This window comes from Oncorhynchus mykiss, chromosome 6 (assembly GCF_057628025.1).
Source record: "Oncorhynchus mykiss isolate SJ-2025 chromosome 6, ASM5762802v1, whole genome shotgun sequence".
Lineage (NCBI taxonomy): Eukaryota > Metazoa > Chordata > Actinopteri > Salmoniformes > Salmonidae > Oncorhynchus > Oncorhynchus mykiss.
In genome coordinates, this window is record NC_143027.1 from 62,591,296 (window position 1) to 62,617,254 (window position 25,959).

Sequence of the window (25,959 nt, forward strand, 5' to 3'; positions counted from 1 at the left end):
ATTCATAGAGGTGTCACTGCAGATAAAGGCTAACTGCAAGCCTGTCCGAAATACAGTCTTATCACTATAGCAGGGATGGCGCCTATTCTTATCATAACAATTTCACTTAGCCTATGTTAATTATGAATCTCTCAAAATTAATAGGTACTCCAATGCGACCATTGTGTGGCTTGACATCATGAGGATAACATTGGTAGCTTTGAGCAGCATAGTCTCCCATCATGTTGCCAGGGGCAGTACGTTACTTGGTCCCTCTGTGGCTCTCTGCTTTGACTGCTGGCTGGTTACAGTGTGAGGCAAGGCCAGGGAGATGGCTGCTGGGACAGGTCTTGAGGAGAGCCTACACCTCCACAAGAGCAAGGCAGGCTGCAGCAGGGGACAGTGCCCCTGTGTTTTCCAGAGCCCGAGTGTACGGGGACAAGCTGGCCATGGTGGACGACAGTGGGAGCCACAGCTACAGGGTGTTGTATGGCAGTAGTAGGGGCGTATCAAGGCAGTTCTGGACTGTCCCTCTGGGGACCTGCAGGGAAAGCGCATCTTCTTCCTGTGTGCCAACGATGCCTTGTACATGATAGCCCAGTGGGCGTCCATCTGCCCCCACCTACAGCCTCAGCTGTCTTCTGGAAGCCCCAGAGACCCAGCCTGGCATCACAGACTGGGCCCAGCGTCCTGCCATGATCATTTACACCAGCGGCACCACAGGCAGGCCCAAATGGGTTCTCCATACTCACAGCAACATCCAGGCCATGGTAAATAGATTATTCAGTTGTTATATGCATGAATTGTGAGCTTAAGATGAATACTGGTGTTATTCTGTACACTGCTATTTATCATAATGATGTTCTGAGGCATGTTGAATATTTGATCAGTCTGAAGGTTGGACTGAATTTTAAAAGCTAAACTTCAGCTTTTTTTCATTACTGATACTAACCAGGTTTCCATCCAACCCTTTTAGAGTAAAGTACATATCGGATAATAAAATGTCATGACAGTCCTGATGGAAACAGAATTTTGTTTTGGTAAAGGTGTCATAAAATGAATTATGCAAGAAATGTAGGTGGAAACGCTTTTATGAGAAAATACTGATATAAATAATCATCATATCAAAGTAAACTTGGAGTCACGTGATGACATGTTGTGTGGTCAGGAAAGCATGCAGTTTAATAGGCTACAGATGAAATAAATGATGCAGAACTTCAAAGGGTGTTGAAAGTGCACGGTGATGAGCTTGATGCTCCTTTCCAATAAATATCGAGAATCTTATTCTGGTGACATGATCATCGAAGGCTTGGCTGCCGTTTGACAAATCAAAATAAATCTCTCTTTTTTTCCATAATAATCTCTTCGTGTAGGCAACATTTTTTGAGACGACCGTCAGTAGAGTTGAAAATGCGATTTAACTTAATTTTTTATTTGGTACATGGGAATTTAACTGCAAAAAATATGTTTATATGCACTACGTCATCACACACAGCCTTTTATCTGCAACAAGTCAATTAGATGGAAACACAACTCATATTGTTTTTTACAAGGATTTTATAATACTCACATGAAAATCTGTCGCCAATTGAATGGAAACATAGGTATTTTTTTATTTCCTGCTGTCGGTACTGTGAACTTCAGAAGTATTTTTCTCTTGAAGAATTAATAGAGGTTCTATCGAGACAGTTTTCTGTAGCCCAGTGGTAGTATGTAAGGGTGGGTTGTCGGGGGTTACACATGCGACAGACAGAGTGTCGTTTTGCTTTTGTTCCACGTGAGCTTTCTGAATAATCACCCAAATTATTTCATTACATGGGGCACTTCAGGCTATGTAGGATTTTTTGGGGGTACATTTTCAACCACAATTGACCTGCATGTCCAATAGAGTAGAGAATTACATCACCCTCAATTAAGGAGATTCATTTGGAAATGACAAGCCCAGGGAGGGAGCTCAGTGAGGGAACACGGAAGAGATGGTTCCTGGAAGGTTGAGGGCTTGGGGACACTATCCATTCCCTCTGCTCCTTCCAGCTGTCTGGCCCTGCTGACTAAAGACAGGGGTTTACTCTCTTCTTGCACGGTGGTTACATTAAGTATGTTTGATAAGGAGTGGCAGAACGGAACCTTCAGGCAGGACCACCATGAAAGCTTTTGAGTGAGCTACCCATCATTATATAGAAAGGAAATGTCCAAAGAACTGGTAGGAACACATTGTATGACCAAATAGCTCAGTGGATCTCTCATGGCCTGTCTCCCCCTCTCCCAGGTTCAGGTTCTAGTGTCAGAGTGGGGCTGGTCCAGAGATGATGTCATCCTTCACACCTTTCCCCTGCACCACATATATGGCATTGTCAACAAGCTGCTCTGACCTCTCTGGGTGGGTGCCACCACCGTCATGCTGCCTACCTTCCAGCCTCAGAAGGTACATTACAACTATAGTACACTACTACTGCTACTACTTGTAACATGCTGTTTCAGTTGACTCCCTCATGTCCTGTCTGTGTGCTGTCAGGTATTCTACTGCTGTCTGCCTTGTGTGTGTTAGCAGTAAGTAGCAGTAAGTAGCAGTAAGTAGTGCTCTGTAAGGGACTTCAGTGGAGGCTGTCTGTCCTCCTCTTGCGGGTATGCACTCCACAGACCTGAACAATGGAGACACACCGGGGCGGGAGGCTGGTGGGGAGTAGAAGGGGGCTGCTGTTCAACCTTATCGGCTAGTTGTCAGCCATCGGCGCTAATTGTGGCAGTGTTGCCGTGCTGAAAGCACTGGGCCGGGGATGTCAATAACAGAGCCTGGAGCTGAGCTGACACGGACAGGTCCATGATGCCCCCCGCCTCATCCCGCCGGACCGCTGGGGGTCATGGGTGTTGGCAGCCAGGCAGACAGTGCTCCAGGTTGGCAGTCAGTGCTCTCCCCCAGACTGTCATGCTAAGCGTTTGGAGCTGGGTGATGGATTGCCCAGTGTGGCTTTGTATCTGACCACGCCAACTCACAGCACAGGCTTTAGAGCCAGATCAATAGATGAGGTGACATTGAAGGATGATAGTGCTTGTTTGGAGAGGTGGTGGTGGAGTAGGTAAGGGGGGTGGTGTCAGAGGGGTTTTAAGGTCTAGGAGAACTTAATGGGAGTCAAGGGTATGATTGACAGGTAAGGGCTGTAGAGGACAACCAATAAAGAGGAGGTTTACTGTAGTATCAGAGCATTTCACTTTCTTTATACCTAACCTGACCTTGTGTACAAAACAGACAGCATACGCTTTACTCTCACCCCTGAGGATGCCTTGTAGATTTTTTTTTCATTTTCTTGAAGTCATAATGAGAAATAAATCGATATACTGTAATATATTAATATAGCTCTAGGCAATTTCTGAGTGACTGTCTGATAGACCGGTTGGAAATTGTACTGAGAGTACACTATATATACAAAGGTTTGTGGACACCCCTTCAAATTGTATAAAATCGAGCACACATCCATGCAATCTCCATAGACAAACATAGACATAGACAAACATAGTAGAATAGTATAATAGTAGAATAGTAGAACTATAAGTGCTGTTATTGTGAAGTGGAAACACCTAAGAGCAACAACGTCTCAGCCGTGAAGTGGTAGGCCACACAAGCTCACAGAACAGAACCGCTGAAGCATGTAGCGCGTTAAAATCGTCTGTCCTTTGCTTCAACACTCACTACAGAGTTCCAAACTGCCTCTGGACGCAACATCTGCACAAGAAATGTTAGTATAGACCTTCATTAAATGGGTTTCCATGGCCGAGCAGCTACACACAAGCCTAAGATCACCATGCGCAATGCCAAGTGTCAGCTGGAAAGGTGTAAAGCTCGCCGCCATTGGACTCTGGAGCAGTGGAAATGCATTCTCTGCAGTGATGAATTCCGCTTCACCATCTGGCAGTACTACAGACGAATCTGGGTTTGGCGGATGCCAGGAGAACGGTACCTTCCCAAACGCATAGTGCCAAATGTAAAGTTGGATGGAGGTAGTACATTATAATGGTCTGGGACTGTTTTTCATGATTCGAGCTAGGCCCCTTAGTTCCAGTGAAGAGAAATCTTAATGCTACAGCATACAATGACATTCTAGATAGTTCTGTGCTTCCAACTTTGTGGCAACAGTTTGGGGAAGGCCCTTTACTGTTTCAGCATGACAATACCCCCTTGCAGAAAGCGAGATCTATACAGAAATGCTTTGTTGAGAATGGTGTGGAAGAACTTTACTGGCCTGCACAGCCCTGACCTTAACCCCATCGAACACCTTTGGGAGGAATTGGAATGCTGATTACGAGCCAGGCCTAATCGCCCAACATCAGTGCCTGACCAAACTAATGCTCTTGTGACTGAATGGAAGAAGTTCCAGCAGCAATGTTCCAACATCTAGTGGAAATCCTTCCCAGAAGAGTGGAGGCTATTATAGCAGGAAAGGGGGGACCAACTCCATATTAATGCCCATGATTTTGGAGGGAGATTTTCGACAAGCAGGTATCCACATACTTTTGGTCATGTAGTGTATGATGATCATTTTGAAAAATGAATTTATTATTGCCTCTAATGGACATACCTGTGGTTGGAATCCTCCAGTCAACTAGATGAATGATAACCAGTACAGAAAAGGAGACAGAAGGGAGGATAGACATGGAAATTGAGTGCTGACTGACTCTAGGTAGTGTGTGTTTGTGTGTGCAGGGTTTTTTCTGGATAATAATGGGGCTTAGGTGGTGGGTATTGCTGGAGCGTGGCCAATGGTGTGGTCACGGAAATTTTAGAGGCCCTCATGTAGGCCGCAGTGACAAAATGTATCTGTTTTAAAGCAAATTTTCTGAAATTCTACACGTTTTGCCATGAGGCTGAGAATTATTTTAGCATTTTTAAAGCACATTTCCAGCAATTCTACACATCTTGGCTTGGGGCTGAGAGAAAAGTTGTATTTTTAAAGCTAATTTACAGAAATTCTACACATTTTGCCATGGCTTATGCTATCTGAGTGAATCATTGGGGGCCCCATGCCATGACAAAAACACTCCTGAATGGGTAATTGCATAACATTTTTGATTCTGTCCAGCTTTTATTTTGGTGACTGTTAGTTCTCAAAGATGATCTTATTTAAAAATATATATGCCCATTATATTTTCTACATTTTTTATATTTGGTTTTAGTTTTCCCATCCCGAATATATATATTTTTTATTGGAGCTGGTGGGAGGAGTTATGGGAGGACGCACTCATTTTAATTGCTGGAATGGAATAAGTGGAACGGTGTCAAACATATGGAAACCACATTTATTCCATTCCAGCCATTACAATGATATACAGTGCCTTGCGAAAGTATTCGGCCCCCTTGAACTTTGCGACCTTTTGCCACATTTCAGGCTTCAAACATAAAGATATAAAACTGTATTTTTTTGTGAAGAATCAACAACAAGTGGGACACAATCATGAAGTGGAACGACATTTATTGGATATTTCAAACTTTTTTAACAAATCAAAAACTGAAAAATTGGGCGTGCAAAATTATTCAGCCCCTTTACTTTCAGTGCAGCAAACTCTCTCCAGAAGTTCAGTGAGGATCTCTGAATGATCCAATGTTGACCTAAATGACTAATGATGATAAATACAATCCACCTGTGTGTAATCAAGTCTCCGTATAAATGCACCTGCACTGTGATAGTCTCAGAGGTCCGTTAAAAGCGCAGAGAGCATCATGAAGAACAAGGAACACACCAGGCAGGTCCGAGATACTGTTGTGAAGAAGTTTAAAGCCGGATTTGGATACAAAAAGATTTCCCAAGCTTTAAACATCCCAAGGAGCACTGTGCAAGCGATAATATTGAAATGGAAGGAGTATCAGACCACTGCAAATCTACCAAGACCTGGCCGTCCCTCTAAACTTTCAGCTCATACAAGGAGAAGACTGATCAGAGATGCAGCCAAGAGGCCCATGATCACTCTGGATGAACTGCAGAGATCTACAGCTGAGGTGGGAGACTCTGTCCATAGGACAACAATCAGTCGTATATTGCACAAATCTGGCCTTTATGGAAGAGTGGCAAGAAGAAAGCCATTTCTTAAAGATATCCATAAAAAGTGTCGGTTAAAGTTTGCCACAAGCCACCTGGGAGACACACCAAACATGTGGAAGAAGGTGCTCTGGTCAGATGAAACCAAAATTGAACTTTTTGGCAACAATGCAAAACGTTATGTTTGGCGTAAAAGCAACACAGCACCTTGAACACACCATCCCCACTGTCAAACATGGTGGTGGCAGCATCATGGTTTGGGCCTGCTTTTCTTCAGCAGGGACAGGGAAGATGGTTAAAATTGATGGGAAGATGGATGGAGCCAAATACAGGACCATTCTGGAAGAAAACCTGATGGAGTCTGCAAAAGACCTGAGACTGGGACGGAGACTTGTCTTCCAACAAGACAATGATCCAAAACATAAAGCAAATTCTACAATGGAATGGTTCAAAAATAAACATATCCAGGTGTTAGAATGGCCAAGTCAAAGTCCAGACCTGAATCCAATCGAGAATCTGTGGAAAGAACTGAAAACTGCTGTTCACAAATGCTCTCCATCCAACCTCACTGAGCTCGAGCTGTTTTGCAAGGAGGAATGGGAAAAAATGTCAGTCTCTCGATGTGCAAAACTGATAGAGACATACCCCAAGCGACTTACAGCTGTAATCGCAGCAAAAGGTGGCGCTACAAAGTATTAACTTAAGGGGGCTGAATAATTTTGCACGCCCAATTTTTCAGTTTTTGATTTGTTAAAAAAGTTTGAAATATCCAATAAATGTCATTCCACTTCATGATTGTGTCCCACTTGTTGTTGATTCTTCACAAAAAAATACAGTTTTATATCTTTATGTTTGAAGCCTGAAATGTGGCAAAAGGTCACAAAGTTCAAGGGGGCCGAATACTTTCGCAAGGCACTGTATATATACTGAACAAAAATCTAAACGCAACATGCAACAATTTCAACGATTTTACTGAGTTACAGTTCATATAAGGAAATCAGTAATTGAAATAAATAAATGAGGCTTTATCTATAGATTTCACATGACTGGGCAGGGGCGCAGCCATGGGTGGCCCAGAGAGGTCATAGGCCCATTCACTGGGTAGCCAGGCCCAGGGAATCAGAATTAGTTTTTCTCCACAAAAGGGCTTTATTACAGACAGAAATACTACTTTTATAGTGGCCTTTTATTGTCGTCAGCACAAGGTGCACCTGTGTAATGATTAGGGTTGCACATTTCGGGGAATATTCAGAGGTGGAACCTTTCCGTGGGAATTAACGGGAATATATGGGAATTCATGGGAATATATGGGAATGAATGGAAATATATGCAAATTAATATTAATACCATTTAAATGTAGATATTTTTACAATATCATGTGGAGACAGAAATATTAACATTTTACCTTATCATAAGTAGATAAAAAACACATGAGCTGGCGCACACCCAGAATAATAGTTTGTGTGGAGGTGCTGACTAACGGCGAATAAATTATAAACTATCAAAATAAAGAAAGTCGCATACTCCATATATAATCTCCCAGCAATTTAATGGGTATTTACCAACGTTTCGGCATCACTGTGCCTTCCTCGGGGTAATGTCATGAATACTTGAACCAGGTTGTGTAGACACACAGTGCAATTAGTGTAACCAATGACAGTAGTGAGGGGTGTGTCATAATGATTATGTTAATTAAAATTAATTAGTGAAACTGTTAAAAAATAATATATGGCATATTAAATATATTCTGCGATTGTTATCATATAGAAACATAATGGAAAATTGTAGCGTCAACATACAGTTGAAGTCAGAAGTTTACCTACACCTTAGCCAAATACATTTAAACTCAGTTTTTCACAATTCCTGACATTTAATCCTAGTACAAATTCCCTGTCTTAGGTCAGTTAGGATCACCACCTTATTTTAAGAGTGTGAAATGTCAGAATAATAGTAGAGAGAATGATTTATTTCAGCTTTTATTTCTTTCATCACATTCCCAGTGGGTCAGAAGTTTACATACACTCAATTAGTATTTGGAAGCATTGCCTTTAAATTGTTTAACTTGGGTCAAACGTTTTGGGTAGCCTTCCACAAGCTTCCCACAATAAGTTGGGTGAATTTTGGCCCATTCCTCCTGACAGAGCTGGTGTGACTGAAACAGGTTTGTAGGCCTCCTTGCTCGCACACACTTTTTCAGTTCTGCCCACAAATTTTCTTTAGGATTGAGGTCAGGGCTTGGTGATGGCCACTCCAATACCTTGACTTTGTTGTCCTTAAGCCATTTTTCCACAACTTTGGAAGTATGCTTGGGGTCATTGTCCATTTGGAAGACCCATTTGCGACCAAGCTTTAACTTCCTGACTGATGTCTTGAGATGTTGCTTCAATATATCCACATAATTTTCCTGCCTCATGATGTCATGCCTCACTGTCATGCCCTGGCCATAGAGAGGCTTTTATTCTCTATTTTGGTTAGGCCAGGGTGTGACTAGGGTGGGCATTCTATGTTCATTTTCTATGGTTTTTTTCAATGTCTTTGTTGTTTGTCCGGGTGTGGTTCTCAATCAGAGGCAGCTGTCTATCGTCTCTGATTGAGAACCATACTTAGGTAGCCTTGTCCCACTTGAGTTTTGTGGGTAGTTGTTTTCGGTTGAGTGTTTATATCACCTGTCAGAACTGTTTTGGTTATTCCTTTTGTTATTTTGTATTTAGTGTTCCGTTTCGAATAAATAATATGAACGCGTACCACGCTGCACCTTGGTCCTCACCTTCTTCCTCTGAATGCCGTTACACCTAGCCTTAACAGGATGCTAGTGTAGAGAGGCTAGCACTGGAGTAATATGATCCAATTTTTTGCTTCTAGTCAAGATTCTAGCAGCCGTGTTTAGCACTAACTGAAGTTTATTTAGTGCTTTATCCAGATATCCGGAAAGTAGAGCATTGCAGTAGTCTAATCTAGAAGAGACATTTTTCTGCATAATTTTTGGACAGAAAGTTTCAGATTTTTGCAATGTTACGTAGATGGAAAAAAAGCTGTCCTTGAAACAGTCTGATATGTTTGTCAAAAGAGAGATCAGGATCCAGAGTAACACCGAGGTCCTTTACAGTTTTATTTGAGATTACTGTACAACCATCAAGATTAATTGTCAGATCCAACAGAAGATTTCTTTGTTTCTTGGGACCTAGAACAAGCATCTCTGTTTTGTCCGAGTTTAAAAGTAAAACATTTGCCACCATCCACGTCCTTATGTCTGAAACACAGACTTTCAGGGAGGGCAATTTTGGGGCTTCACCATGTTTCATCGAAATGTACAGCTGTGTATCGTCCGCATAGCAGTGAAAGTTAACATTTTGTTTCCGAATGACATCACCAAGAGGTAAAATATATAGTGAAAACAATAGAGGTCCTAAAACAGAACCTTGAGGAACACCGAAATTTACAGTATTTGTCAGAGGACCAACCATCCACAGAGACAAACTGATATCTTTTTGACAGATAAGATCTAAACCAGGCCAGAACTTGTCCGTGTAGACCAATTTGGGTTTCCAATCTCTCCAAAATAATGTGGTGATCGATGGTATCAAAAGCAGCACTAACGTCTAGGAGAACAAGGACAGATGCAGAGCCTTGATCTGACGCCATTAAAAGGTAATTTACCACATTCATGAGTGCAGCCTCAGTGCTATGATGGGGTCTTAAAACCAGACTGAAGTGTTTTGTATACATTGTTAGTCTTCAGGAAGGCAGTGAGTTGCTGCGCAAAAGTTGTACAATTTTTTTTGAGAGGAATGGGAGATTTGATATAGGCCGATAGTTTTTCATATTTTCTGGGTCAAGGTTTGGCTTTTTCAAGAGAGGCTTTATTACTGCCACTTAGTGAGTTTGGTACACATCCGGTGGATAGGGAGCCGTTTATTATTTTCAACATAGGAGGGCCAGGCACAGGAAGCAGCTCTTTCAGTAGTTTAGTTGGAATAGGGTCCAGCATGCAGCTTAGGTTTAGAGGCAATTACTTTTTTCATGAATGTGTCAAGAGATATAGTATTAAACAACTTGAGTGTCTCCCTTGATCCTAGGTCCTGGCAGTGTTGTGCAGACCCAGGACAACTGAGCTTTGGAGAAATACGAAGATTTAAAGAGAAGTCTATAATTTGCTTTCGAATGATCATGATTTTTTCATCAAAGAAGTTCATGAATGTATCACTGCTGAAGTGAAAGCACTTCCAGTTTGGTGTTGCGCCATTTCCATTCCAATTTTCTGGAAGCTTTTTTCAGAGCTCTGTATTTCCTGTATACCAGGGAGCTAGTTTCTTATGACAAATATTTTTTGTTTTTGGGGGTGCGACTGCGTCTAGAATATCACGCAAGGTTAAATTAAGTTCCTCAGTTAGGTGGTTAACCGATTGTTGTACTCTGACATCCTTTGGTAGGTGGAGGGAGTCTGGAAGGGAATCTAGGAATCTTCGGGTTGTCCGAGAATTTATAGCACCTCGTTTGATGATCCTTGGTTGGGGTCTGAGCAGATTATTTGTTGCGATTGCAAATGTAATGAAATGTGTGGTCCTATAGTCCAGGATAATAAGGAAAAACATTTAGATCCACAATATTTATTCCACGAGACAAAACTAGGTCAGGAGTATGACTGTGGCAGTGAGTAGGTCCGGAAACATGTTGGACAAAACCCCCCGATGATGGCTACAAAAGCCTTTTGGAGTGGGTCTGTGGACTTTTCCATGTGAATATTAAAGTCACCAAAAATGTGAATATTATCTGCTATGACTAGGACAAGGTCCGATAGGAATTCAGGCAACTCAGTGAGGAATGCTGTATACGGCCCAGGAAGCCTGTAAACAGTAGCTATAAAAAATGATTGAGTAGGCTGCATAGATTTCGTGACTAGAAGCTCAAAAGACAAAAACAGTCATTTTTGGGGGGTAAATTGAAATTTGGTTTCGTAAATGTTAGCAACACCTCCGCCTTTGCGGGATGCGCGGGGGATGTGGTCACTAGTGTAACCAGGAGGAGAGGCCTCATTTAACACAGTAAATTCATCAGTCTTAAGCCATGTTTCAGTCAGGCCAATCACATCAATATTATGATCAGTGATTAGCTCACTGACTATAACTGCCTTGGAAGTGAGGGATCTAACATTAAGTCACCCTATTTTGAGATGTGAGATATCACAATCTCTTTCAATAATGACAGGAATGAAGTGAGATTGCTAAGCGAATACCACCAAGGCAAAGGGTGGCTACTTCGAAGAATCTCAAATATGAAATATATTTTGATTTGTTTGGTTACTACATGATACCATATGTGTTATTTCATAGTTTTGATGTCGTCACTATTATTCTACAATGTAGAAAATAGTAAAAATAAAGAAAAACCCTTGAATGAGTAGGTGTGTCCAAACTTTTGACTGGTACTATATACAGTGCCTTGCGAAAGTATTCGGCCCCCTTGAACTTTGCGACCTTTTGCCACATTTCAGGCTTCAAACATAAAGATATAAAACTGTATTTTTTGTGAAGAATCAAAAACAAGTGGGACACAATCATGAAGTGGAACGACATTTATTGGATATTTCAAACTTTTTTAACAAATCAAAAACTTAAAAATTGGGCGTGCAAAATTATTCAGCCCCTTTACTTTCAGTGCAGCAAACTCTCTCCAGAAGTTCAGTGAGGATCTCTGAATGATCCAATGTTGACCTAAATGACTAATGATGATAAATACAATCCACCTGTGTGTAATCAAGTCTCCGTATAAATGCACCTGCACTGTGATAGTCTCAGAGGTCCGTTAAAAGCGCAGAGAGCATCATGAAGAACAAGGAACACACCAGTCAGGTCCGAGATACTGTTGTGAAGAAGTTTAAAGCCGGATTTGGATACAAAAAGATTTCCCAAAGTTTAAACATCCCAAGGAGCACTGTGCAAGCGATAATATTGAAATGGAAGGAGTATTAGACCACTGCAAATCTACCAAGACCTGGCCGTCCCTCTAAACTTTCAGCTCATACAAGGAGAAGACTGATCAGAGATGCAGCCAAGAGGCCCATGATCACTCTGGATGAACTGCAGAGATCTACAGCTGAGGTGGGAGACTCTGTCCATAGGACAACAATCAGTCGTATATTGCACAAATCTGGCCTTTATGGAAGAGTGGCAAGAAGAAAGCCATTTCTTAAAGATATCCATAAAAAGTGTTGTTTAAAGTTTGCCACAAGCCACCTGGGAGACACACCAAACATGTGGAAGAAGGTGCTCTGGTCAGATGAAACCAAAATTGAACTTTTTGGCAACAATGCAAAACGTTGTGTTTGGCGTAAAAGCAACACAGCTGAACACACCATCCCCACTGTCAAACATGGTGGTGGCAGCATCATGGTTTGGGCCTGCTTTTCTTCAGCAGGGACAGGGAAGATGGTTAAAATTGATGGGAAGATGGATGGAGCCAAATACAGGACCATTCTGGAAGAAAACCTGATGGAGTCTGCAAAAGACCTGAGACTGGGACGGAGATTTGTCTTCCAACAAGACAATGATCCAAAACATAAAGCAAAATCTACAATGGAATGGTTCAAAAATAAACATATCCAGGTGTTAGAATGTCCAGACCTGAATCCAATCGAGAATCTGTGGAAAGAACTGAAAACTGCTGTTCACAAATGCTCTCCATCCAACCTCACTGAGCTCGAGCTGTTTTGCAAGGAGGAATGGGAAAAACTGCAAAACTGATAGAGACATACCCCAAGCGACTTACAGCTGTAATCGCAGCAAAAGGTGGCGCTACAAAGTATTAACTTAAGGGGGCTGAATAATTTTGCACGCCCAAGTTTTCAGTTTTTGATTTGTTAAAAAAGTTTGAAATATCCAATAAATGTCGTTCCACTTCATGATTGTGTCCCACTTGTTGTTGATTCTTCACAAAAAAATACAGTTTTATATATTTATGTTTGAAGCCTGAAATGTGGCAAAAGGTCGCAAAGTTCAAGGGGGCCGAATACTTCCGCAAGGCACTGTACATACATACAGTTGAAGTTTACATACACTTCAGTTGTAGTCATTAAAACTTGTTTTTCAACCACTCCACAAATGTCCTGTTAACAAACTATGGTTGTCACGAACGTCATCAGGGAAATGACCGGACCAAGGTGCAGCGTGGTGAGCGTCATTTTCCTTTAATGTTATAAATGTCAACAAGAAAACACCAAAAACGATCGTGAAGCTGACTAGGGCTATACAGGCCACTAACAAAAACAACTACCCACAACTAAGGTGGCAAAACAGGCTGCCAAAAAACATAGAAACAGAAAACATAGAAATAAAGAAACTAGAATGCCCACCCTAGTCACACCCTGGCCTAACCAAAATAGAGAATAAAAGTCTCTCTATGGCCAGGGCGTGACAAGGGTTTTGGCAAGTCGGTTAGGACATCTACTTTGTGCATGACACAAGTCATTTTTCCAACAATTGTTTACAGACAGATGATTTCACTTATAATTCACTGTATCACAATTCCGGTGGGTAAGAAGTTTACATACAATAAGTTGACTGTGCCTTTAACCAGCTTGGAAAGTAAACTTCCAACTTCAACTGTATATATGTAAATGCTGTGAAAAAGTATTTCTGATTTTCTCTATTTTTGCATATTATTATTTGCAGATCTTTAATATTTTTTTAATTAAATTAAATTAAGTAACAAAGTTATGCAACACCCAATTCTCCTCTGTGAAAAAAGTCATGTCCCCCTTACACTCAACTGGTTGTGCCACCTTTAGCTGCAATTACTCCAACCAAATGCTTCCTGTAGTTGTTGATCAGTCTCTCACATCGCTGTGGAGGAATTTTGTCCCACCTTTACATGCAGAACTGCTTTAACACAGTGACATTTGTGGGTTTTCAAGCATGAACGGCTCTTTTCAAGTGCTGCCACAAAATATGAATTGGTTCTTTTTGAACCATTTTCATGTAGACTAAATTGTGTGTTTTGGATCACTGTCTTGCTGCATGACCCAGCTTTGCTTCAGCTCACAGGCGGATGGCCTAACATTCTCCTGTAGAATTACCTGATACAGAGCAGAATTCATGGTTCCTTTTATTAAGACAAGTCGTCCAGTACCTGAAGCAGCAAAGCATCCCCAAACCATCACACTACCACCACCATGCTGACCATTGGTATGAGGTTCTTACTGTGGAATGCAGTGTTTGGTTTTCGCCAAATATTTTTTATTCTGCGGGCGGTCAGACAGACGACTTTGGGATGAAAATCTATTTTGTTATCCCACACATTATTTAGAAATGTTCCTCTTTCTGCTTTGTATGCGTTAACCTACCTATTGAATTAAAAGCACATATTTGTTGCATTATTCACACATTCAGAATTCGCTGTTTCAACTTCAGTAGCCTACCTCTCCTCGTTGGGCGTGGAAGCTCAAGTATGCCTAGTATGTGTGGTCCCATTGAAATATAGTATGCTGCTTAGATGGGCAGAGAATCACGTGGCAGTTCATTTAAATATGAAATGAACTTAAATATGATTCTACTGTAGTTTACTACAATGTCTCTGTAAATAAATATTGATCATGGAAAAAAAGTGGAGGGCGCTCAACCAACGTGAGTCGAAGTGCAATCAAAAAATGTAATCATCATTGAAATGGAAAAGGCACAATGCGCACATAGGTAGGCGACTATGGTGAGCGAGCGTTGGTCCTTTTCATTTTCAATAGGTATTGATTGCCCATTTATTTGTCTCTGCCTGCAAATCGTCCTCCTAACAGGTAGGCTATATCCTATAGGCCTATTCAAAACGTAGCAAGTGTTGCTGTTATCATTCAGATCAGGTGCGCGTGTGGTCTCAATTAAATAGAGTAGGCCTATGAATGGGCGGAGAATAGGTCTATGATTAGGTTATAGTTTACTATAGCCTAATACTATAAATATTGATCACCTATGTTTCTCCATCTGAAGATCTTCCGACTCCTAAAAGGTAGGCTATGAAAATAGCTCAAGAGAAAGTTCAAGTCTCCTACTCTGCTCTCGTCAAACTACATCTAGCATATTCGCTGAAATTGTCCAGTAATACAGATAGCCTACACTCAAAAAGTGTGTTGAGTAAATATTAATGATCAAATATAGATTACTACTAAATAGAGTTAGGTACATCTAACACGGTTGTATTGAGTGAATGCTATAGATAGCGTTTTTATTAGCTCACTTCTAAATCCTCTACTTATGTTGAATTTACCTAGTGTGATTAAATTCCACTTGAGTTCCATAGTGTTTTAGTAACGGCAGTGAGTCACATAAATACAACACAAGTAACTTTGGTTTAGTTGACTTTATTGACTTCACTTCAAGTTATTACCAAGGTAACAGGCAACGAGAACGAAGTCATCAGCTACACATGAAAACAAACAATGGCAAGCACACTTGCATCAAAGTGAATATTTCCTAATCATTTAGATTTGCTAATAAATTCATAAAAAATCCTACAATGTGATTTTCTGCATTTTTTTCCCCTCATTTTGTCTGTCATAGTTGAAGTGTACCTATGATGAAAATTACAGGCCTCTCTCATCTTTTTAAGTGGGAGAACTTGCACAATTGGTGGCTGACTAAATACTTTTTTGCCCCACTGTAGGTGTTCCTTTTGTCCAGGTGTGAAAGGGCAGTGTGGAGTGCAATAGAGATTGCATCATCTGTGGATCTGTTTGGGCGGTATGCAAATTGGAGTAGGTCTAGGGTTTCTGGGATAATGGTGTTGATGTGAGCCATGACCAGCCTTTCAAAGCACTTCATGGATACAGACGTGAGTGCTACATGTCGGTAGTCATTAAGGCAGGTTAAGGCTTTTACAACTTGGTGAAAGAGCGCAACACATACACACTGAACTTTACTCAAGCCTGCTCTGTGGTGTCCACGCGGTCCGAAATCCAGTCGACTGCTCTGAGGCGTCCGCATGGTCCTGAAACACATCTTTGCCACATTTTGTATCATATTGCATTAATAAAGCTGGGGGGACAACAGTTTGGGAAAGTTGAACTGTATACTAATACTCAGAGAAATCGCCTTGCTATTGACCAATCGAAGCTCACTATAGTTTCCAGATTACTGGTTTGGCTGTTGATACCTAGCACTACCTAGCCTGCTTGCTAGCACTACCTAGCCTGCTTGCTAGCACCAACATTAGGGTGAAACAAGCGTGGCAATCCAGATTTACATGTTAAAAGGATCTCGCCTATATCTTCACAACACCCTTCTTGTCTCAACATTTTAAATTATACTCAAGACACATTATCTTCACACATATTTTAGATGCTTTTCACTGACAGCCGCAACTCATTTATCAACTTGGCCTATTGCCATGTGCGCTGCCCAAATTGCAGGCTTCTCAAATAGGCATAGGCCTATAAGCTTGTGATTTGAAACAATTCACATTGTCACACCCTGACCATAGTTTGCTTTGTATGTTCTATGTTTTGTTTGGTCAGGGTGTGATCTGAGTGGGCATTCTATGTTGGATGTCTTGTTTGTCTGTTTCTGTGTTTGGGCCTGATATGGTTCTCAATCAGAGGCAGGTGTTAGTCATTGTCTCTGATTGGGAGCCATATTTAGGTAGCCTGTTTTGTGTTGGGTTTTGTGGGTGATTGTTCCTGTCTCTGTGATTGCACCAGATAGGGCTGTTTTGGTTTTTCACATTTCTTGGTTTTGTTAGTCTATTCATGTATAGTTTCTTTATTAAAGAACCATGAATAATAACCATGCTGCGTTTTGGTCCGCCTCTCCTTCGACACAAGAAAACCGTTACACATCTTTTTTTTTTAAAGAAGCTAATGATTTTGAATGATTTTATTTATTTCTGTATAGACAGGAGTAATTAGGCCTATATAGCCTAATTTTGGCAAATGTATTTGTTTTCATATCAACCTTCTTTCCTTGTCCATGCAGAAGCCAAAGGTGCAATCCTAGTCATATTAGCAAACCATCCTAGTTGTTGCATCTTTAGAGTCCCCCTCTTTCTAAGTTTCTAAGAGATGCGGAACAGCTCTCATCAGGTGAACTGTTTAGAATGGTGTTTTCCCACAAATTGCATTGGCTGCTTCATTACAGGAGTCGCATGTTCTGTTTGGATGAATTACCATAATCTAAATGTGATTTATTTAATTCGGCGCACCGTGGGTGGACACCCTAATGGGTTACGCAACCAATGCATATGGGTTTGGTAAATTTCTCAAATGGCGAGAAATTAAAATATTCCCAGTTAAGCAGCATGTTCCTAACGGAAACCCTGGTGTGTGAGTGGGTGGAGGGATGGTTGGAGGTCCATGTGCATGACTGTCTCTGACCCCAGAGGAAGGAGGGCTCTGCTCGGTCGATCAAGCAGAGGAGTGGGTGTGTGGCTCCAGCAGGCCCCCAGTGTCCAGTCTGGAGCGTGAAATCTCGAGATCTGCTGGTCGGCTACTGTGTAGCAACCTAGCAGTTCCAAAAGCCCCCAGTCTGCCTTAGAAAACCTATTTAAATTACGATCGCCAGAACGACCAAACAAAAACAATTCCGACCCCCACAGTGAATCATTTTTTAAATTCGCTACAAATCGAGATATATTTGTATCCTGACGTCTACATTTGTCAGCACACAGGATCACGTTCTTACAGACCAATTATGGGCTGGCAGGCTATGAGGAGGCTCGCGCCCTCATGCCGTAAACATTAAGGTTGACTCTCTCAGACAAGATGAAAACGATTACATCGACCATGATCCTTTGCTAGTTATGGCCACTTTAACTATGATCCTTAGCGATTTTTGGGGGTACCACTCAGCAATATGGCGCACTTCAAATACTTCCAGCTTCATGCGCCATCGGGAGTTTTCCATAGGAATAAGTGAATGACGTCAACGCGACTGGTTTTAATGTCCATGGGCCCCAGCCATGAGTACAGTAGGAGAGATAACAGAACATATCAGGACTGGACTCACAGACCAGAGGCCAGGAGAGCAGAGGACAAGAGGTTAATGGCTGGGAGGTCATGATCCATCCTCACAAAACTGAACTGAACTGCATCATTGTGTGGTGGTGGAGAAAAGGTACTGGCTACAGGGCTAGTATAGGGTAGCTGGATGCTGCTGGGTTAAGGGCTGTTTGGGATGCAGGCTGCAGCCGAGGGTCTCCAACATACACTCCCCCAGGTGGAGGGCAGCTCTTTGACGGACATAAATTGGCTTTTCCCCCCTCCTGAGTGGCTGCTGGGGGAAGCGCTCCACTGCGCTTGATAGACACGGCCCAGAATGCCCAGAACAGACACAGGAAATAATATTCCCCTCTGAACCCCGCTATCTAGTCTGTCCGTGTGTGCGCGTGGTTGTGGATGTGTGTGGCTGAGCAGATAGATAAAGTTTTGTGAGTTTGCGTGAATAGATGGGTCTCTGTGGGATAGTCCACGCTTCTGCCTGTTTATTTAAGAGACACATTTTTCAACCTTAATCTATTTTGATATTGCAATATTTAGAGCTTGATGAAGGGAAGAGGAGCGAAAAGGCGGGGTTGATAAAATGACAAAGCAGGTAAGTTGAGAAGGGGAAGTTAACTAAAGAGAGTAGGCAGTAAAAGAGGGTGATTTAAGAGGACAGGGAGGAGGGGAAGCTGAGGAATGGGTGGCAGATGAGGAGAGAATCGGTGTGGGGTGTGATGGAGAGAGGGACAGACAGAGGAAGACTGATAAGAGTAGGGGCAGTGAAGCAGGAAATTATGAAATGGAGAGAGTGAGGGTGTGGGAGAGAGGATGAGGGAGAATGAGGGAGGAGGTTCTAGGAGGGAGAGACGTGCGCGTGCTCCCAGGGGGGACAGAGCCAAGGAGAATCTGTCGTTCACCTTCAATTAATTCACACTGTCCTCCCACTGTGTGTTGGGGGTGCAGCCAGGCGTGCCGGGGGGGGGGGGGGGGGGGGGGGGGGGGTAGGAGGGACTCGTAATATCTCTGTGTGTGTGTTTGTATGTGTGCGTACTGTGTAAGTAGCTTTGTCCTTGCATGAGTGTATACGAGGCGCTTATGTATAAATGTGTAGCCATGTGTCAGTTATTCTCTGTTTATGTGCATTCGTCTCTGAGTACGACTGAGAAAGAGGAGGAGGAGGGCTGTTGGCTCCACATTTGTTAAAAAAAATAAAAATAATTAAAAGCGGGGAAAAGGTATTTTTAAAATTCAACGTGCCACAGCATTATGACTGACCTCAATAACGTTCCTGTTGAATTCCTCTTTAAGAAGCTGTTAGACTGACCTTTACCGATCCTGTCAACGTTTTTGTAATAAACTAGCCTGTTGACAGTTTTCATCTTCAGCCATGCCCTCGCCTCGATCCTCATTCACTGTAAATAATGTACACACAATACCATGGCACCCTATCCATCTGTTTTACATATTGTGATCTCACAATACCATGACACCCTATCCATCTGTTTTACATATTGTGATCTCACAATACCATGACACCCTATCCATCTTCTTTACATATTGTGATCTCACAATACCATGGCACCCTATCCATCTGCTTTGCATATTGAGATCTCACAATACCATGGAACCCTATCCATCTGCATTACATATTGTGATCTCACAATACCATGGCACCCTATCCATCTTCTTTACATATTGTGATCTCACAATACCATGGCACCCTATCCATCTGTTTTACATATTGTGATCTCACAATACCATGGCACCCTATCCATCTGTTTTACATATTGTGATCTCACAATACCATGGCACCCTATCCACCTGTTTTACATATTGTGATCTCACAATACCATGACACCCTATCCACCTGTTTTACATATTGTGATCTCACAATACCACGACACCCTATCCATCTGTTTTACATATTGTGATCTCACAATACCATGACACCCTATCCATCTTCTTTACATATTGTGATCTCACAATACCATGACACCCTATCCATCTTCTTTACATATTGTGATCTCACAATACCATGACACCCTATCCATCTGTTTTACATATTGTGATCTCACAATACCATGACACCCTATCCATCTTCTTTACATATTGTGATCTCACAATACCATGGCACCCTATCCATCTGCATTACATATTGTGATCTGGATGAAATTATTATTTTTGCATTAATATGGGGTAGATATTCCATCTACGTACAATGTAAAATACTGTTTCTGACTCCCTCCCCCTCAGGTATGGGAAGTCCTGCTCAGCTCCAAGGTTCTTATGGTGAATGTGTTCATGGCTGTTCCAACCATCTACTCCGAGCTTATCCGGCACTATGAGCAGCACTTCTCCCAGCCACACGACCAGGACTTTGTCAGGGCTGCCTGCAAGGAGAGAATCAGGCAGCAAGAACCGTATAGTCTACTTATACTAGTGTCAATACCTCAGGAAATGAGTAGATCTCCATCATTAGCAGTATCATAATATTCATATAACTGGACAAATATCTTTAACAAGCTCATTGCTTATCTATTGTGATGAAATTGCTTTCTTAAAATCTCTGACAAGACATCTTCAGAGCGAATGGGTTCTCATGAATCTGGACAGTGGTTTCTCATTCCGTCAGAGAGTGAAGCGATAGTTTGAAGGGGAAGGGATATGTGTCAGAGATCAAAGGGATGGGTTTTAAAGAGAGACGGGGCTTTGTAGTGAGATGTGACAGATGCTTTCTGTAAATGTACCAGGGCTTATGCTCAAGAGAGAGTGAAGAAAGCATTGGGACGTGACAGATGGAATAGAGTTATAAACTCTATGTAAAGCCCAGCACTTATGTTACCCCAACCTAAAGTTGCAAAGGTACCGGTAATTTACCAAAGTGACCTGAATCTTCGGTAATTTTGGGTAATTAACAGGACATTTATGGCAACTTTGATAATTTATAACTGAATAATAAAAAAAACTGTTAATATAAAGTATAAACTTTTTATGTTTCTAGTGGATAGACCATATGGTTCAAGAGAAAATTACCTAATTAATGGAAAAAGCATCTAATCAACAATGGCATTGTTTTCAATTAACTCTGCGACTCTTCAAACGATTGACTTTTTTCACCGTTGCTACCAGTTTGGCGGCAAAACATTTACAGCAAAGACATATTGGTGTGTGACCGTGGCACAGTAGGTTTGACATTGGATAGCCTATCTTTGAGGTTAGTTAGCGACCTTCAAGTAAATTACACAATGTAAATAGGACAATATTATAATGTTGCACATTAAATGCTTTCAATATTGTAAATTCATTTCTACAATTTATAGTTGGTTTGAGGTTTTTAAGTAATTGAAATTTGGAGCTTTTGTCATTTTAAAATCTTGTCCCATGTACATTGTGTAATTTACTGATGGTCCTTCACTAGCCCCATAGGGATATTGAACGTCAAACCAAATTGGCCATGGGGGTTATGATTGGGTCGCGTGCAGCTGCTCTCTGAATTGATGATTACTTGGGTGCTGCCAGCTGTGGGCATGTGGGCATGATTAAAATAAATCCAACCTACGGAAAACTCTTACGGTACCCTTCATTCTGTAACATACCATTTTATCCTATCATCTCGCAAATCTTCGTTTTCGATGAGACTGACTTCATGACCAAAATTATACTATTTACACTTTGTAGTACATTTTGACACTAGAATAAATGTTTTTAACTCATATCTATGCCACATAGGCTGTTTTCAAAGCGAGAAGTTGCTTTTCAGGGGCAGTCGCTCTTCAAACACCAATGGTATTCACTAAGTTGATGGTTTATATTTAGCCCACAGGCCGATACCTTTTTTTCTTGAGCGGTTGGTTGGGGGGCCGGAACATAATTACAAATAATTTGTAGACTGCAAATTGACCGCAAGAAACCCAAACAGATATCATATTTGACTAAAACATAATCATTTTAAACCTTTGGGGGGGGGGAAATAAAGCCACCCGTGGGCCAAATTTGGCTCATGGGCCAACCGGTTGGGGAATCTTGATTTAGGATAATGTTTTACAGCTTTGTCATAATTTGATAAGGCCACACAGGGCCAGAGATAATTAGACACATGTAATAATCTGAAGTACCCCAAAAGGCCACTAGATATCATCTTGTAAAATTCACCCAAAAACTTGAAAGTCACCAAAATTCTGTTAGTTCACTGGTAAACTTAGAAAGTTTACAGTAATATACCCTCCCTTTGCAACCCTACTCCCTCTTGAAGCTACTCCAGTCAATGCTAAGGCCATTGAAAAGAGATGGCTTCATCAGAGCCTGGGCCTTTACTGAGTGTGACCCAGACTTCCCCCTCTAACCCCAGGCTGATGGTGTCTGGCTCGTCCGCCCTGCCTCAGCCCACCCTGTTACGCTGGGAGGAGATCACAGGACACACCCTGTTGGAGCGCTACGGCATGACAGAGATAGGCATGGCCCTGTCCAACCCCCTGGAGGGTCCTCGCATCCCAGGTACACACACCATTGACCACCACCATGTTCCTTTGTACAGTGATGTCATAACCTCACACACATCCAGAAACTGTATGACAGTGAGACTGTCTTTAATTAATATTACAACATGCCGACAGGCTCTGTTGGAGCGCTGTCTTTTTGCCCTGTCTGACAGTTGTCTCAGTTGTCTGAGGAACATGGTGTTGATCAGACTATTTCTGTCTGGTTTACCTATGTTCTTATTCCAGGTGGTTTAGTATCAAAGCTCTATGCTGCTGTTGATGTTTCTGGTTCCATCCTCAGGTGACTGGAGGGTTGTGTTCTTTTCTTCAGTCTTTCCATTCCCCTTCTAGTCTTTTGAGTGGAGGATCTTCAAAGCAGCATTATGACAAGGCAGGCTAATTTGACTGTCAGTAGCTCAGCTAATGCGGTGTCTGTTGTTGTGAGCGCCTGTTTGAAATAAAGAGGCAGGTTCTATTTAATCCTGGGAGGTGGTTATTAAGACCAGCCCTGAGACGCTGCGGTCGCATCGACGTCTTTCCAGCAGCAGTCTATGAGACACTTGTGGAAGAGCATGTGCGATGCCGTCTCCTTTTAAAGTAGGTAAAACAAATCAATAACAACCATAGAGCTCTCAGAAAATAACACTCCAGCCCCCCCCCCCCCTTCCTCCACAGCACTCCACCCCTTCAAAACAACTGTCAACTGTTAACTAATCAACTTGTGTTTTATTATGAGTTTATATAAGACAGTCTATTAAAGACATGTATTGTTATTTTATGAGTGAGTATACACAGAGTTGTATTTGTGTCATGTTGGTGGTCGTAATTTGATTTATGTTTGGCTTCACACTGAGGAGTAGGCTATACCCTAAAGCTATCTCTCTCTTAATCTATTCATCTCCATCTCATTTGTATTTTTTTCTTTCATTCTGTTTTTGTTTCCTCTTTTGTTTCCCCCCTCTAACACCAGCCCTGGCAGGAGACACATGTCCCCTTTCAGCAGAATGACTTTGAGCATCTCAACCCCCACCCTTTCACTTCACACCCTTTCACCCTCCCCCTTCTCTCCTCTCCCCTTTCCCCCTCTCTCTCCCCTCTCCATCTCACTTTCTCCCTTCCCTGTGCTTTGTGTTTGGGGGAGGTTGTTGGGGGGTTTGAGCAGCAGTGCTCCAGCAAGGCTCCAGGGGGCGCAGGGCTGTCAGTTCCCCAGGGCAGCCCAGAGAGAGCACAGCGTGAAGGAAGGCTGCTGAATTATGCATGGGGAAGGCAGGCTTGGAGCTACACAGCTCTCTGCTCCTCTCCCTCCCTCCATCCTCGCCTCTCCTTTTCCTCCTCCTCTATGCCTGGCTGGTCTCATTTGAAAACTCTAGCTGGCTGGTTGAGTGTGTGGCTGGCTGGCATGGCTGATGCTGCAGTCGTAATTAGAGGTTCAGATGGGCCCACTGATGGAGCCTTGTTAATGGGCCTCTGTGCAGTCAGGGGAGCTATTGTGTTTCTGACAGGGCTGTCGCCACAGGGCCGGCTACATTCCACTACACACACACACACACGCACACACGCACGCACGCACACACACGCACAGACACACACACACACACACACACACACACACACACACACACACACACACACACACACACACACACACACACACACAGTATATCTATAAAGCTATATTAATTCAACTCTGCTTTAATAGGCATGAAGAAAAGGGCAGTAATGAGGACGTCAGCATAATAAGATGTTATCTTATTCCTAATACCACTGGAATGTTGTTGTTGTTTGAATTGATTATTTATGCTATTTTCAGCAGAGGGCTGATGTTGGCCATATCAGTTCATTAGTCATTTCCAGCTGTCACTCAACGACCTTATGTCCCTCTCAATGCTGTCTTCATTCCCCTGCATGGTTAGTAATTGTTCCCTGTGTGGAATGTGGGTAGAACACGGCTCTGGAATATTCCTGTCTTCTATTTTGAGTTTCTAGTCACTCGTTTAGCCCTCGTCCCCTTTTTGTAATTCCCCTCCAGTCTTTCTGTTCTGCCTGTAGCCTTTGAAGTGGCAGTCAATCTCAATTATCAGTAAAGTAACGGTGACCTGAATGCTACATGGCTCCAAAATATGTCTGGCCTCCTTCCTGAATGGAGAGAAAAAGCGAGGGAGACCAAGAGGGGAAGAGCGAGAGATTGCTCGGGCTCAAGTATAAATGGATTTTGTTTAGTTTTGTGATTGAGGGGAGAAAGCTCTTTTTATCACCCCGTCGTTGGCAGCTTTCTGCTGTGTTTGGAGAGTGAGGAGGAATGAGGACACGCTGACGATTACCCAGCTCACTGGGACACAACCCTGGGAGAAAAACAACAGGACAGGGACTGAGATGGACGTCATCCTCTCACACAAAAAAAACCTTGAATGAAGGGGACAGGAGGGATAGGACAGGAAGTGGCTTTAGAGAGAAGACTGACTTGACAGAGATAAACTAGGCTGGTCTGGTTTTGAAACGATGGGAAGAGAGCTTGTATCTCTGTGCTTCTTGCTCTGCTGATGAAGTGGAAACGGAGTGTGTTTGATTGGCATTGCCAATCAGGGCTAAAGTTGATTAGATCAATATGAAGCAGGGAGTTATTTTGTAATCATGGCCTGTCTGCCCTGTTCTTTATTGGGAGAGCAGTGGCCTGTGAAATGACATGGCCCACAGTGTCACACACACAGAGAGCGAGAGAGAGAGAGAGAGAAGGCTGCACAAAGGTTTCCTTCTCTTTTGGCGGAGGCAGTCATTAGAGCTTATCTCTCTATAGGTCAGACAGAAGGAGAAAATGCCTCAGGAGAGGGGAATGTGTGTGCATTCATATGTGTAGGAGAAGGATTGTCATTAAATCATTATATTTTTGTTGATGCAAATATTTTGGACGTGACATTTTTTTTACTTAAAAAACATTCGCATTAATTGTGAGAGTGTAATTAGTTCCATTGTGTATGCATGATGTGAGTATTTAGCGTTGTTTGTGTGTGTGCAGGTGCAGTCGGTGTCCATCTTCCAGGAGTGGAGGTTTGCATCGTCATGACGAAAGCAGCCAGCACCACCGTCGCCGAGGGCAACAGCAGAGAAACTCAGGTATTCAGCAGTCAGAAACACTCACATCCATAGATACATTAGAACTTCCAGATTCTGTTGAAAAAAATATATGTCTAAGCAGAATGTTCATGTTGTTAAAAAACATATACGGTTAGCATGTCCAGGACCCTGTCTGTCTTAGCGACCCACTGTAGTGTGTGTGTGTGTGTGTGTGTGTCTGTGTCTGTCTGTCTCTCTGTCTCTAGGTGCGTTGGAGGGGAAGGAGGGGGAGCTGATGGTGCGGGGAGACCAGGTCTTCACAGAGTACTGGAACAAACCAGAGGCCACCAGGGAGTCTTTCACTGAGGACGGCTGGTTCAAAACAGGTACAGTACACTGTCTGTCAGGAACACACTGTCATCTCATGATTTATTGACTGGTATGCAGCTACAGGACACAGGCTCAT

The 25,959-nt window shown here is 42.4% G+C and overlaps 1 pseudogene across 1 annotated transcript in view; it reads left to right on the forward strand.

Moving 5' to 3' along the window:
* Positions 1-25,959, forward strand: part of LOC110526303 (malonate--CoA ligase ACSF3, mitochondrial-like) — a 36,792-nt pseudogene that overhangs the window by 513 nt on the left and 10,320 nt on the right. The window contains exons 2-7 of the transcript XR_016496792.1: positions 145-749; positions 2,249-2,404; positions 20,218-20,372; positions 22,313-22,458; positions 25,456-25,560; positions 25,760-25,879. The product of XR_016496792.1 is annotated as a malonate--CoA ligase ACSF3, mitochondrial-like (transcript). The remainder of the gene's footprint in view (positions 1-144; positions 750-2,248; positions 2,405-20,217; positions 20,373-22,312; positions 22,459-25,455; positions 25,561-25,759; positions 25,880-25,959) is intronic.